The sequence below is a fragment of the Chinchilla lanigera genome, unplaced genomic scaffold (genome assembly GCF_000276665.1).
Source record: "Chinchilla lanigera isolate Chin_1 unplaced genomic scaffold, ChiLan1.0 scaffold00074, whole genome shotgun sequence".
In the NCBI taxonomy this organism is placed as follows: Eukaryota; Metazoa; Chordata; class Mammalia; order Rodentia; family Chinchillidae; genus Chinchilla; species Chinchilla lanigera.
In genome coordinates this window covers 3,406,689-3,421,804 of record NW_004955475.1, presented here as the reverse complement: position 1 = coordinate 3,421,804, position 15,116 = coordinate 3,406,689, and the positions used below count along the sequence as shown (strand labels likewise).

The 15,116-nt window shown below is 38.1% G+C and overlaps 1 long non-coding RNA gene across 1 annotated transcript; it reads right to left on the bottom strand.

Annotated features, from left to right (window-relative positions):
- Positions 1-1,816: 1,816 nt before the first annotated feature.
- LOC102028741 lies at positions 1,817-15,035 on the bottom strand. Its single transcript, XR_001230768.1, has 3 exons — positions 14,936-15,035; positions 3,603-3,690; positions 1,817-2,468 (listed from the first exon to the last, which is right to left on the bottom strand). It is a non-coding gene; the product is annotated as an uncharacterized LOC102028741 (long non-coding RNA).
- Positions 15,036-15,116: the final 81 nt, after the last annotated feature.

Below are 15,116 nucleotides of genomic sequence, written 5' to 3'. Positions count from 1 at the left end.
TGGGCACTGGGCTTATTCATCTGTAGTTCTTATATTCTTTTGGCCAAATTAATATTACATAGTATTAATGTACAACATTTTATTTACCATTTATCAACTGATAGGTACTTGGATTATTTACACATTTGGCTATATGAATAATGTTAGTATAAATTTTCCTGTTCTTTGTTTAGTTTTGGGGGTATACATCAGAAAAGTGGTTTCAATTTTCATTTCCTTGATGACTGATTATCTTGAGTATTTTTTGGTATGCGAAATACACGTGTTTTTAGCATAAAGTCTACTTATAGTACTTCATTATTTTTAAATTGTGTTACTTTCCTTTTCATTATTGCTTGTTATTTTGTTTTTGTTTTGTTTTTCTTCCGGTACCAGGAATTGAACTCACGACCTTGCGCTTGCCAGGCAGGTGCTTTGCCGCTGAGCTAAATCCCCCGCCCATTATTGCTATATAAGTAGTCTTTACATATTCTATATTTAAGTCCTTCATGAGATATATTACTTGCAAAAATATTCTTACATTCTATGTATTGTTTTTTCACTGTTTTGTTGGTGCCCTTTGAAGAAAAATGTTTCATTTATATCAATCTATTTTATCTATTTTTTCTTCTTTTTCCACTTGTGCTTTTAGTGTCATTTCTTAAAAAAAACAGTGAGTTACTTAAGTTCATAAAGATTTATTCTTGTGTTTCCTTCTAAGATTCTTATACTTTTTAGAGTTAGGCATGTGATACATTTTTCAGTTCCTTTTTGTATTTTGTGTGAAAAAGGAGTCTAACATCTTTTCATTTGGCTATTCAGTTGTCCTGATACCATTTGCTGGAAATACTATTCTCTTTCCCCATTAGCCTGGACTCATTCCTCAAAAACTGTCTATAAGAAGTGAAGGTTTATTTCCAGGTTTTTAATTCTACATCATTAACTAACATCTATTGTTGTTAGTATGTCACAAATTTGTTCCTTGTACCCTAGTCATGTGTTTTGAAATTTGGAAATGTGAATTCTCCAGTTTTGTACAGTTCAAGATTATTTTGGCTATTGTCACTACTGCATTTTGGTATGACTTTTCATACCAGCTTGGAAACTTCTACAGTGAAAGTAACTTGACTTTTGATAAGAACTGCATTGAATATTTGGATTATTTGGGGATTTGTCTTCTTTATAATGTTGAGACTTCAAAGAAATAGCTATCACCAAATGTCATTTTGAATAAAAAACTCTGCAATTACTGTTTGTGATTTTTGGTGTGTTCAATAGTCTTAGAACAGTATCATACAACCTATAAAATAGTAAAGTACAGCACACTAATTATGTACAACAGTACTCCAGAATGTACATGATTAGCATATGGCAGTTTGCAATTTTTCAGATTCTTTGATTCTAAGGCCAGCAACTAAATGCAACTTGTTGAATGAAACGTTGAGATTTACCATCTGTCTAAATATTTATTTTATGAAGTCAGCTTTAGTTACTTATTTGAACAAATCGCATAGCTATTTCATATTTTAATATATAGGTCCATTATATGACATTTTCAGATACACTATATGCTCACAGAACATTTACATTTTATTGTAATTCATAAGATAAAATTTCTTTTACATCCCTGACAAGCAATTAATAAAATCTGAATGCAATTTTCCTATAAATCTCTAATTTCTGAGCAATTCATGAACTATGGCAACTATTAAAAACTGAAATAAAGTTTCAACATTCTTACAGTTTTTTACTATTACTATAAATGTTCTAAAATAGGATACTGCATTTAAAATTCAGCATTTTAGAATGAAAGTAAAAAATTTTAAGAAAACAACACTCAAACTATCTAAATCATTAAAATGTAAATTGAAATGAAGATGAATATAATAGGATATAGAGAACATAGAAAAATTAAAGTGAATTAAACAAAATGTATGGGAAATTTAATTCCTTTTTTAAGAATTTATTTATCTCTACCTTTCCTTATATATTCACACTACAGTGAATGAGTAAGTGGTCATTTGTAGAAAAGTCATATTTTGATACTAAATTTTTGTTTTGTTTTGTTTTTAGAACCTGAAATTGAACCCAGGACCTCGAACTTGCCAGGTAGGTACTGTGCCACTGAGCTGTATCCCTGGCTTGAGACTAATTTTTGTACTATTTGATATTTGGAGACATTAAGAAATATTTCCTTAAAATTCACATTTAACTAGAAAATAGTCATATACATCTAACAGAGCAATGAGACACAAAATTTATTGGGAACTTAATGGATTTATGAAATATTAAATTATACAGCAAGGACTTGGTATCAACAAACAATAGCACAGGTTGGTTGCTGCAGGATCATCACTTGAGCACTATTTGGTTTGGTGAGCTCACCATGATACAGGTCATGGCCTTCAGTCTTAGAAGTCTACAACCTGATCTTGCCCATGTACTAGAATTCATCCAAATTCAGGAGAAGAAATCGTGCTGGTTAGATCCTAAGATGGAAAGATATAAAAACAGAATAATTTATTAATTTACACTGAAAATGAAATAATCATGCAAGTAAGATGAAAGCAAAATAATTTGTTTTTAAGAACTAAATTATTTTTATATGAAAATATGTTACCACAAAACTTCATGTATCTCAAAATATTAGATTGTATAAGAGCTTAAAATACTAAATCATTCCTGTGTAGAATGGCATTGAGAATGATCAGTTTTTCTTGATTAAAAATGAGAAAATTAATTTGCTTACATGTAAGACTATTTTTATAAGTTCTAAAAATGGAATACAAGTCAAAGTGCACATTAAATGTTTATTGGTAAAAGTAAAATTTTGCAATTTTACAGAGAATTTGTATTTCACACTATCATTTATGAAACTAGAGATTATAGAGACTTTGTCACAAATGATTAGTCAGTAAAAGTCCAGCAAACTTACTATCAGCTCTGTGCAATTTCTATTCTGTCAGCCATCTGTTCTTTAACCACTCTTCCATTTAATCCCTATCACATTGGATTACAACACCTATAGTAGTTCATACACTGATTTGATTAAAATGAAAATAACAGGCAACATTCATTCTATATTAAGATTAGAATATAAAAGGAACTTTTTGTGAGATAGGCAAATTCACTGATGTTAGCCTTTAAGCAGGCCTGACTTACAGAGCTGCTGATATAGGCCACCAATCAGTTTAGAGACTCATAGTTTCTCAGCAGAGAGCTCCACTATTTTGCTACTAAAACTAAGTGTTCTCTCTTTACCATGGTTTTACAGCACTCTCTATTTTCCAAATTATTTCTTGGGTCTATCCCCTACCAGATAAACTCTGTCATTTTCAAGAAGGCAAACTTGCTAAATTAGTTAGGTGGTGGCCAAAACTTGGACAAAGCAGACAGCAGTTACTTAACCCTTTATTACACCAATTTTTGAGACTGTTCATGCCTATGCAGGTGTGTGCAGGGGACATATGCCAGTGGAGAAGAGGGAGAGATGAGGAGGGTGGAGTGCATGAGCTTTTATTTTTCCACGTGTCCTTGTGTGTATGTGTGACAGTGTGTAAGATGGAATCTGGAGGCTCAGTCACTGAGGGTGTATGCGGGCTACCTGTTTCTGTGGTACCTACCTGTGTGAGTGAGGTAGGTCATGCAGAAATGGCAACAACAGAATGCATCTATGTACACATGGAACTCCGTGCTATCTTCTGTATACAACTGCATGCAAGAAAAAGCCACAGGAAATCTTCACAAAGTGGTTCCTGAGCAGGATGTGGTGGCACATGCCTGTTATTCCAGTACTATATGAGGCAGAGGAGGGAGAACTGCAAGGTTGTGGCCAATCTATGCAAATTAGTGACTTAGCAAGGCCCTGTTTCTAAACGAAAACAACAAAATTGCTAGTGATGTAGCTCTAACGTTCCACAGCTAATTCCCCAGTACCAAAAAACTACTTTTTATTCAAATTTGAAAATTTTCTACTTGCACAAGGAGCTTTTCACTTGTACAAAAAGGCCTTGAGGAATTTTTGGGTTTTAGTTTTTATTTATTAGTACATGCTGGGCTAGGGATATAGGTCAATGATAGAGTGCTTGCCTAATATGTGCAAGGTTCTAGGTTCAATCTCCATTTTAGCCAAAAGAAGATAAAGATCAATAGATGGAAGTGGTGACACATGCTTGTAATCACCATGAGTTTGAGGCCATGCTGGGGTACATAGTGAGTTCAAGGTCAGCCTGAAGTACATAGCAAGAGCCTGTCTCAAAAAACAAACAAAAAAGTGCATGCTTGCAGTACATAATGATTACTATCCTCATGGGAGGTTGGTATGTACATAACACATCTTAATTCATTTTGACATTCCCTTTCCCTCCCCTCTCCCTTGTTCCATCTCTTTGTGCTCTTGCCTTTTGGAAAAGGCCTGTCTCCTTTTTTCCTATTATACATCTTTTTTGCTCTTTATTTTTACTTTGAGTTTCTCATAAAAGAGAGTCAATGTGGTATTTAAGCTTGTGTCGTGATTTATTTCACTTAATACTGTCATCTCAAGATGCATTCATTTGGGATCACTGCACTCATGATCATAACTAATTCACAACTAACATTTTGGTGGACTTTGAGAACATTAAAGGAACTCCACTGGTGATCACCAACTGTACTCAACGGTACAAAAAGATGGAGAGGCCCCACTGCCTTGTGCTACAAACATCATCTCCTAAAACCAACAAGAGGAAAAAGTGGTGTCTACAGAATACAGGTCACTCTAGCAGATATTAAGTGAAACAAAGAAAGAAAAAGTTGGAATGGACAGATAGGTGAAGGAAGGAGAAGAAGAAAAAAGAGGAAGGAGGGACAGAAGTTCCAGGATAAGCAAGAGAAAGAGGACAAAGGGAAAAACCAGCACCCTCATGCTACTGGGGATGTTTTTTATGGTTGTAATGAAGTGATCCTTCACAGAGTTTTAGCAGTGAGAGGACCACACAAGGACTGGAAGTGTGACACCAGCTGCTGCCTTCTTTGGGAAGGGACCCAAATCTGAGAAGTCTCTTTTCAATGATTGTTTCTTGAGTGGGTTCGGATTCTAATCTACCTGAAGTAGGAACTATAAATGGTAAAGACACTGCCTGAACCATGACCTTGCAGTGTCATCAGCTCACTCAAACTAACATATGTCCCTCTCCCACAAAGAAATATATAATACACACACATGTACACACAAACACAAACCCACAACCACACTAGCCTGTCGAGCAAGACAGGGAAGAATGGAGTGCTGTTGTGGAGTATAGTTGTAATCATAACAAACAGGACACGATGATGTGAAAATGACTGAGACAGTATTTAAATGTAGTAGTTGGGGGATGGCTCCACTTGCCCAGTTCACAGAGCACATTTTAATTCCCACAGATGTAAGTTCATCTCGTATACAGATCCTAAAAGCCTCGTGTTTGGAAGGTGATTGGATCATGAAGGTACTACGTTCATCAATACATTAATCCATTGTTGAGTTTATAACTAAATGTGTTTTTAGGAGTTGGACTATTTAGACCTTCGTTATAGAGGATGTGACCTGAAAGTGTGTATCTCGATCTCTAGATATACCCACCCCTCTATTCTTCCTACAACCATAATGTGAGCAGCTTTTCATTTGCCATTTCCCTCAGCCATGCCATTTCTGTCTTGGAGCTGGACGATCATGCACTGAGGCTGGGAACCAAAACAAATCTCTCCTACTTAAAGTTACTTGTGTTAGATATTTTGTCACTGTGATGAGAAAGTATGCAAAACAAATTTTGGTAGCCAAGAAGTGGGGCAATTGCCATGACTATACCTGACCATGTGGCTCAGAAGTTTTGGAACTAGTTTGTGTGTGGAGTTTGTAAATGTTTGGTGATGCTGGCTAGAGAAGTCAGAGAATGCTTTAAGCGGAGTAAGCAAAGATTGATGAGAAATTCTGGTTGGAGGTCAGATTAAAATGCCAATAGGAATGTGCACAGTTCCTGAAATGCACAGGTTTCAGTTATGAATGAGGACTTCACTCAGTTGTATCAGAGGCCATGTGTATCATGTTCTAGAAGAAAATTTATCTACACTTCCTGCTGTGAGGCAGTGAAGGAGGCTGAAATTCCGGGATGTGAACTAACTCATGTGGCAGATAAAATTTCATAGCAGCCCAATTCTCAACCTGTGGCATACGTATTTCTGACTGCTTTCTGCAAGGAAGAATCAGAAGCAAAAGGGCCATTTAAAGAGTTTGGAGTTTCCCATGAAAGGAAGCACATGAAAGTTTGGTAAAGGAAAGATTGCTAAAAACACTAGCATTAGTAAAACAAGTACTTTTCAGCAGGATAATAGCAGACATGGCTTGAAGGCATGTCAAGAAGCAGCAAGATACATCCCTTCACTGGTCAAAACATGTAAAAAGGTAAAGGCAAACTCTTCTTGAAGATGTTGTTTGAGAAGACAGCTCCAGAATACCCTACTCCAGAACATTCCTCTAGGGAATTTGGTCTCCTGGGAATTTTTTTCACTGTGTTCAGCCATCTGAGCAGTAAGAAGCCTTTGTAGCCTTGATGCAAGGGGGCCTAGCTGCTATTGAAGCTGATAGCATACTTGGTCATTACCCACATGGTGCTGGACATGCAGAAAACTGTTAGAATTGTAGGGTCAGAGAAACTTCCACCAAATTTTAGAAGGCCTGCCAAACCAGGAACTGTGTCTCTCAGAGGGCAGTGCATAAAACTGTAAGAGTAAAACTGAAAATGCATTTGGGACACTACAAAGTTGCAGATGCTTGGAATGTGCAATATCTGTATTGATTAAAAACCACAAGACATGATTAGAGCCAACCCAACATAGAAGGCACAAGGGCTTCCACAACCAATGCTGTAGTGGTTGGGCCACACAAGCCCTTGATAGCTCATGTGTCACCAGAATTTGCCCCAGGTTCTGGACAGGGAAATACAGGACTCAATGTCTCCTCTGCTGAGTTTTGGTGTTGCTTTGGTCCCATTCCTTTCTATCCCATTTCTCTCTTTTGGAATGGGAAAGTTTACCCTGTGTCATTGTATGTTGGCATTATTTAATTTTGTTTTTTACTTATAAAGGGGCTCACAGATAAGTGTTTGCTTGAGTCTCAGAGTGTAGCAGGAAATGCGCCCCCCAGCCAGTATACTACAGTTTGTTAGTTGCCCAGGTAATAGTTCCTGTTCCAGTCCTGGTTGCTCCTGTCTCTTCGAAATGGCTGGTCACTGTGATGCATAGCTGGTCACTGTGATACATATTGTATAAATCAATCCCCAATTGACAAGACATTCAGCCTCTGTACTTCCTGCTTGCTTATCTCATATACATCCTAGACCACCAAAGATCAGGGACTGTTATTCTGGGAATGATCCTGATCAGTACCCATGTATGTAAATATATCTGCCTCCAAATCCTGGGTGTTGTGGGGCGGGGGATTTAGCTCAGCGGCAAAGCGCCTGCCTGGCAAGCGCAAGGTCGTGAGTTCGGTTCCCAGTACTGGAGAAAAACCAAAAAAAAAAAAAAAAAAAACACAAATCCTGGGTGTTGTTTCAGTGTTTCTGTTTGTCACTGCAAGAGGAGACTTTGGACTTGGGATTTTAAGCACTAATAAACCTGGTAAGACTTTCCCAAATATTAGAGACAGAATAAAACCATATGGTGCAGAGATGAACGTCAATCTTTTGGGGGGCTGAGGGAGGGAGTTATGGTTTATCTGGTGTAGCTACCAAAGCATCATGTGTTTGATATGTTTCTGGATCGTGGGTCACCCTACTCATTATTAAATTGATCCTCTGATGCATTTCTAACTAAATATGTTCTTAGGAGGAGGGGCCTGGATGAAAGAAGAGAGTTACGGAGAACAAGATGCGGAGGGGTATATTTCTTTTCCCAGTTTCTCACTTTGGTCTCTGAACTTTGGGTATTATGACACAGGCGGATTTCCTCTGCCAGACCATTACACCATGACCTGACTGGCTTGGAGCCACATATAAACTGAATCTTCTAAAAACCATCAGCATAAAGGAACATTCCCTCCATTAAGTGGTGGATGTCTAGTACTGTATCTCAGCAACTTTATAGTGACTAAGGGAAAGCAAAGAGGAAAGGTAGAAAACAATAAATTTATCACAGTAAAGCAGAAAGCAGTAATGAAACATGGAATGTATTCTGTCCCAGAGAGATAGGTGAGACACTAAATGGCATCCTGTGTCCTGACAGGGACAAGTGACAAGCAAGGACAAAGTTGTCAGCATTAGAGAACAAGGTTAAACATTGTCTACACTGAAGCCTGTTAGGCCAGGACTGTTACTACCCAAGCATATCACCCCTAGATGGGGGAAGCCAGCAGGGAGACAGACAGGAAGATGGAAGCGGGGTATTGGAAGGTATAAGAAAGGAAATAGTAAAGTGAGCCCACTGAACCTATTATGTGTGTAGCCTATGTGTGATTGTGGACATGTGCATGCATGGATGCACTTGCATCAGTATAAATAGGTATTCATGAGAATTTAGGACATAGCATCCTAAGACTTAATGCCAGAAAAGATGAGAAGAGAATGCATCCTGCATTAAAGCCTCTGTTGTTTTAATTACCCTGTGTACAGTGAAACACTTACATAAGAGGTACTAATTTGCTATTCAATGTCTCCATTATTTTTTCAGAGTGGAAAGAGTTTTTGTACAACTTACTCTTCAGCATCCCTGCTGTCTTTGTTACTTTTCTTGATGATGAGAAAAAACACCTGACACACAAAGTTAAAAGAGGATTTATTTAGCTCAGAGAGTGTAGAGGTTTCAGTCCATAATTGGATGGCTCCAAGGCAGGGTGGCATGGAAGAAAGGTATTGCAGAGGAGAAAGAGTTCATGTAGGACAGAAAGTATTAAAAAAAAGCAAGCATGGAGGATGAGCACATCTTTTTCTATCCATTATGTTTTATCTAGGATACTTAGGACAAGTAGCAGCCACACCATTATTCCTAAGGCCCTTGATACTAACATTGCACCATGAATCAAGCCTAGTGTCACACACTCTAGACCCAGCCACCTCTGAAGAAGTCCCACTTATGACCACATGAAGCTTTGGGAGGACAACTAGACACATGCCATAAGATTCCACCCCGACCCACTGAAGATTCATGCACATCTCTAAGAGTTGACAAATCCTAACAGTTTCAGTACTGTTGAATCTCCCATGAGATGTAAGCACATTCTTAGCTGTGAGCCTCTATACAAATGTAAAGAAAGTTGAACACATCCAAAGTTGAATGGCACAAGACAGACATTTCCATTACAAAAGTTACAAATGTGGGGTGGGGGAGCAAGGTGTGAGAATAAAGCAAGACCAAAATCCAGCAGGGCAAACATTAAATGCCACAGTTCCACCTCCAGCCGCTTCAGAAATCTGTAGCAAGTTGAGAACATCAAAGAGCTTGAGTGGCTCCATCCCCACAGCACTTCCAGTGTTTGTAGCTCTCATGGCTTCTCTTGGGGTCAGCTCTGCTCCCTCACTCTTTTCCTCAGATGTCCATGTTCCTGGTTTCATCAAACTACTGTGGTCTCCACCACACCTTCAGCTTCCTACTCACAGCATCATATATTGCCTTCTCAGGGGCACACTGCCTGGCCTCCTAGGTCTTCTTGTGAAATTTGGATTGAAGCCTTTCTGATCCCACCACTTTTCCATTCTGCATGTACCTACAACCAGCGCCACATGGATGATGCCAAGGTCTGGTGCCAGCTGGAGCAGTAGACACATTTCCTTCTCTCTTGGATGTAGTGCTTAAGAACCAAATCCCAAGGAACAATGTCCACAGGCTTCTGCTATGCTGGAACATGATGCTCTGGGACTCTCTTAAAGCAAAGACTTTCATTTTTGCCATTTTGAGGCTAGTAATGGTGGAGTCATGCTGCTTCCTTGATGCCTTCAGGATATTTTTTCTTCCGAAACATTTTGCTTTCTCTTGTCTTTTCAGTGACCAATGTCTTCCTGGTTCCATCTTTGCAGGCTGCATCTTTACTGCACCTTGCTTTCTGGCCAAACTCACAATGTTTTGACTCATTCTGCTGGGCTTTTTGATCTTAATTCTCAACATAGATCTGCCTGAAAGCTCCCAGCAGCAGCCATGCCATGGTCTCAATACTATACTGCCTTGAAATTTTTTTCTGCAAGATGAATCAGCAGAAAAATCTTTAATCTTTAATCCACCTTTAATCTTAGTCTCAGACAAAGTTTCTAGACATGAGCAAAATGCAGATAAACTTTCTTCCAAGAATCCAACAACCAATGTGTTCTTTCTTCCAAGCAGAAACCTTCCAAGCCTGGTCTTTCCTGGAAGGATTTCAATCAGCCTTCTGGTCTTCTGAGCTCAGGCCAGAATCTCCCATCAACTACACCCTAAAGTGTTCCAGCTCTGCTTTTTTAGTTGACATCTCCAAACCTTTCCAAACTATTCCCACAAGCCAGTCTCAAAGGCTCCTGAACTACATGGTCAGGTATAGTCATAGCAATGACCCCTCTTCTCTGGTACCAAATTCTGTCTTAGTTACTTTTCTCATTGATGAGACAAAATACTGACTCCAAAGTTAAAGGAGGAAAAGTTTATTTTTCTCACAATTTATAAAGATTTCAGTCCATATTTGGATGGGCCCAAGGCAGGGTGGCATGGTAGACAGGCGTCATAAGAGCAAAAACAGTTCATGCTGGGCAGAAGGTAGCAAAACAAGCCAGTAAGCTTTTTCTTCCCAGTGTGAATATTCATCTTCTGATTCTAAGGTATTAACTTCCCTCATAGGACAGCTTTCACTGTGTCTCACATGTTCTGATACGTTGTACTACCATTGTCATTTCATTTCAGAAATTGTTAAATATCTTCCTTGATTTCTTCTGTGTCACATTTAGTATTCAGGAATATGTTATTTAATGTCCAGTGGTTTCCAAAATTTCTGTGATTTCATTGGTAATTGATATCTAGTATTAGTGTATTATGATATGATAGTATACATGAAACAATTTTGATGTTTTTGTATTTATTTACGCATTTTTATGGGATCGAAGTGGTCAGTTTTGGAGAAAGTTCTACATACTGCTGAAAAGGTTTTCTATGGTAGAAGAGTAGAATAATCTATAGATATACATTAAAGTAAAGGTTTGCTAAATTTCTCATATCTCTTTGTTCAATTTTTGCCTTGTTTATTAGTGAAAATTGGGTGCTGAGTTCACCCATGATGATTGTGCTGCTGTTTGATTTCTCAAGTACAGTACTGTGTTTTATGAAGATGGGTGCATCTATATAATATTCAATGAATATATAGAATTCTCATCCCTGTCTGTTCAACTGTTACTTTAATATATGGTGACATTCTTTGCCCCTTCTTAATTTTACCTCGAAGTATACTCTTCAGAGAATAAGATTGTTACACTTGCTTGGCTTTTGTGTCCTCATGCGTGGAGTACTTTCCATCTTTTGATTTTAGTGTTTGAATTTCACTTGGATTGGATGTGTCTCTTGAATGTACCCAATCATTGGTTTTATTGTGTGATGCAGTCTTTCAAAATGTATTGTTTATGGGGGAGTTGAAGTCATTTACTTTAAGAGTTATTACTGATAGGTAGAGACTTTTTCTTGTCATTATGCTATTTTTCAATTGTTGACTTATATTTTTCATTTACTAACTACTCACCCTTCTTTATGTATTCATTTCATCAGACATTTTAGCTGTGTTGGCTTCATTGTCTGTCTAGGATATCCTTCAGAATTTTTTGGAGGGCTCATTTGATGGTCATAGATTTCTTAAAGTGTCCTTCTTCATGGAATGGCCTTATTTTTGCATCAGTTTTGATAGTTTTATAAAATGTTATTTTAAGTATATATTATTTAATTTAATATATATTAAAGTTGTTTTGGGAGTTTGGGGGGCTTTAAACAGTTCAAGCTTATCTATCATTTAAAGTTTGTGTTGATAACTCTGCTTTAATCTTAAAGGGTTTGCTTACATAGGTGATTTTTTTTTTGGTTCATATTTTAATGACAGCATTTAAGATTCTGTCCATGTTTTAGGATTTTTCTCTTTGTAATTATTTGAGTTCTATAAGCCTTATTTACTTTTGTGATTTATTTCCCCATACTTTGAATGTTTTCTACTATAATTTTTATAGATTCTTTTTATTCCATATGTTCTCACTTCTAATTTTTCTCTAACTCCTATTGTTCTTAAATAGGTCTTTGCATAAACTAGTAGGTGCTGGATCATTTTTTTTTTTGCTTTTATGATGTTTGCAAACTATCCTTAAGTATATCTATATTCATGATATACACTCTCTCTGCACATTTTTCACTTTTGCAGTTCATATTTTCTGAAGAAAATTTTATCTCCAGAATTTCTATTTGCCACTATTCATGGACTCTAAGTCTTTGATAAATCTGTCATTCATACTTCTAATTATTGTGGACAGGTCTTCTAATTTTGTAGTCAACATTTCATTAACTACATTGGTCAGTCTTTTAATTTCTCTATCTATTTGGCTATGTCATCATTGAACTCACTGAGTTTCTTTGCTTTTTCAAACTCTGACAACTCAGATACTTCGTGTTTGACTTTCTCCTCACCAGGCCCCTTTAGGACTGCTTTAGGAAAGTTAGGAATCTTTGGAAGAATATATTGCCTTGGTTTTTTTCATGTTCCTATATTTTGTGCTGGGGATTGAGGTCAAATTGAATCAAGTGATTTTGTTGTTTTTATGAATTTCTCTTTAGTGAGTTTCTTTTTTCCAATTATGTGATCTCGGCTTTATTTATCAAAAGGTTTTTTGTTTAGCACTTCATCCTGTTTACTTCACTTGGGCTGGGCTCAGTCACTGTGCCATAACTGGAAATTCCTATTGATTATAATCATATCCACAGATCCAGCCAGAAATCACTAATATCAATCATGAACATTAAAACTGGTTTGCACAATGTCAGTGGTGTCTCACTCAAGTTTTGAGATGAGAAGAACCTGGAATCTAATTCCAGAAGAAGAGGTGAGTAAACCAGAACCTGGTAACCTTTATTTGGTGAGCCATGTTTAGAAACCAGCTACTCGATGGCATTTTCATGTAGCCAGCCAGGAGATTAGGATGAGTACATCAGTCAGTGTGTGCTGAGGGTTGGAGACCAATTAGAGTGGAGCAGTTGTGCAGCTACTATGTAGATTTCTTTACTGTCTGCTCTCCACCTATGTATTCTTCACTTTGGTTGCTTTTTGTTGTGCAATTTAATGGGATCAGACCCATCTTTCTGCTGTAAGGAAGATCCCTATAGTTTATATCAACTTCAATAGATCCACATACATTGAAACTTGGTTTAACAATTTCATCTTTTTATGAATGACCCATAGAGTTTATAGTATAGCACTACTAACAGGTAGACAAGGATGTGTCTGGTAAAGGAAAGGAAAAGGAAAAGGAAAAAGAAAAGAGAAGGCAGTCTGTCAGACAGAAAAGAAAAAATAATTACAATGACTGAGATAAAGAAAAGAGATCAGTATCTGTTGATAATATTTTTATATTATTAGAAGGCTGGTGTATAAGATGTTTGAGAATAATTGTGAGGACAAAAGGTATGCTGAGAGAGGGAAGGATAACTGTAGATTGAGGGAAGCTATGAGAAGGTCTGAGCTTGCTAATTCTATAAAGAATTCAGTAGCAGTGGCAAGACTTTCAGGACATAATATTTCCTGTGAACACAACAGTCCTAATGTTTACTAGTTGAATAGAATTCCTGCTCTGGGGAATCTGTTGCATTTCCCTTTCTGTGTATAGTGTGATGCTTCTTATAGCTCTATTCCCAAAACTCTGGGGTCTACAGCTGTGATCTAGGGATCCTGGTGCTCAATGGCCCTCTGATGTGTGAAGGGGGTTTCCCTTGCCAGCACCAGATGGTGGGCAATGGGCAGGATGCAACACTTAGATTTTCCTGGTGTTTCATAGCCTAAGAGAGTGATTGATCTAGGCTGGCTCAGTTTTCTCTCCCTTTCTCTCATATACCAGAATGCAGTCGGCCGTTCCCCATTCGCAAGATCAATGGTGCTTAGAGCTCCAGGTTAGGGATCTGGGTACACCATATGGCAGACAATGGACAGAGTCTCACTCTGTAACTCAACTCTCTGGTGTTTGGGGCAGCAATAGGAAAGCACCTGTTCTGGGTCAAATCTGCCATGTCCCTTTTTTCCTCCCATGTCTCATAAGATGCAGTCTACAGCACCCCACCCTCAAGTTCTGTGGCACTGAGTGTTCCAGGTCAGGGCACTGGTTGCTCAGTGGCATTCTTATTGGAGTAGAGGAGTCACTAAACAGAGGGCAGGATGTCACATTGCCTCTCAAATCTCTAGTGCTTGGAATAAAGAGGAAGCTGATTGCTTTGGCCTGGCCTTGTTGTATCTCTTTTTCTCCAATGAGTCTCATTGGATGCATCATATAGCTCTCCATCCACGAGTTCTGTAGTTCCAAATGCTCAAGTATAGGAATCTGGGCACTCAGCAGATCTCCACTAGGGGCAAGACATTTGTCCCCTGCCAAGTGCCTGATACAGTAGTGAGCAAGGACTTCCTGGACTAAGGGGAATGTGCAGAAGACAAGGTTTCCTTAACCAGCATTCAGAAGCAAAGTAGGAAACCTGTCTGCCCTTTAGAATACAGAGGCTGAATCAGAATATCCAGGGGCTCTATAAGCATGCAGACAACACCACCAAGATAAGTCAGTGTAAAGGGCAGAGCTTCTCATTGGCTTTTATGCGATGGGGAAAATAAGAATCTACAGGCCACTAATTGTAGGCACTGGGGCTATTCCTCTTAGTAAGCTCTATGAAGTTACTGGGCATTTAAGGCCAGGTTAATTCCCAGAGGCACTTTAGCAAAACAAAGAGATAGGAACTAGAGGTTTGAGGTTGGACTACTTACCCTTTGCAGTTCCATGCCACTGGTAGTTACAACCATCTTGGACTGGCACTGTCCAAGTTTCTTTCCCAAGTATGTATCCAGAATAGGAGTTTAGGTGCAACCGGTCTTAAGAATGAACACAAGGCAAGTGTCAGCAAGGAGGTAGCTCTATGGCTTCAAGATCTGGCTAGGGTTGGCAATG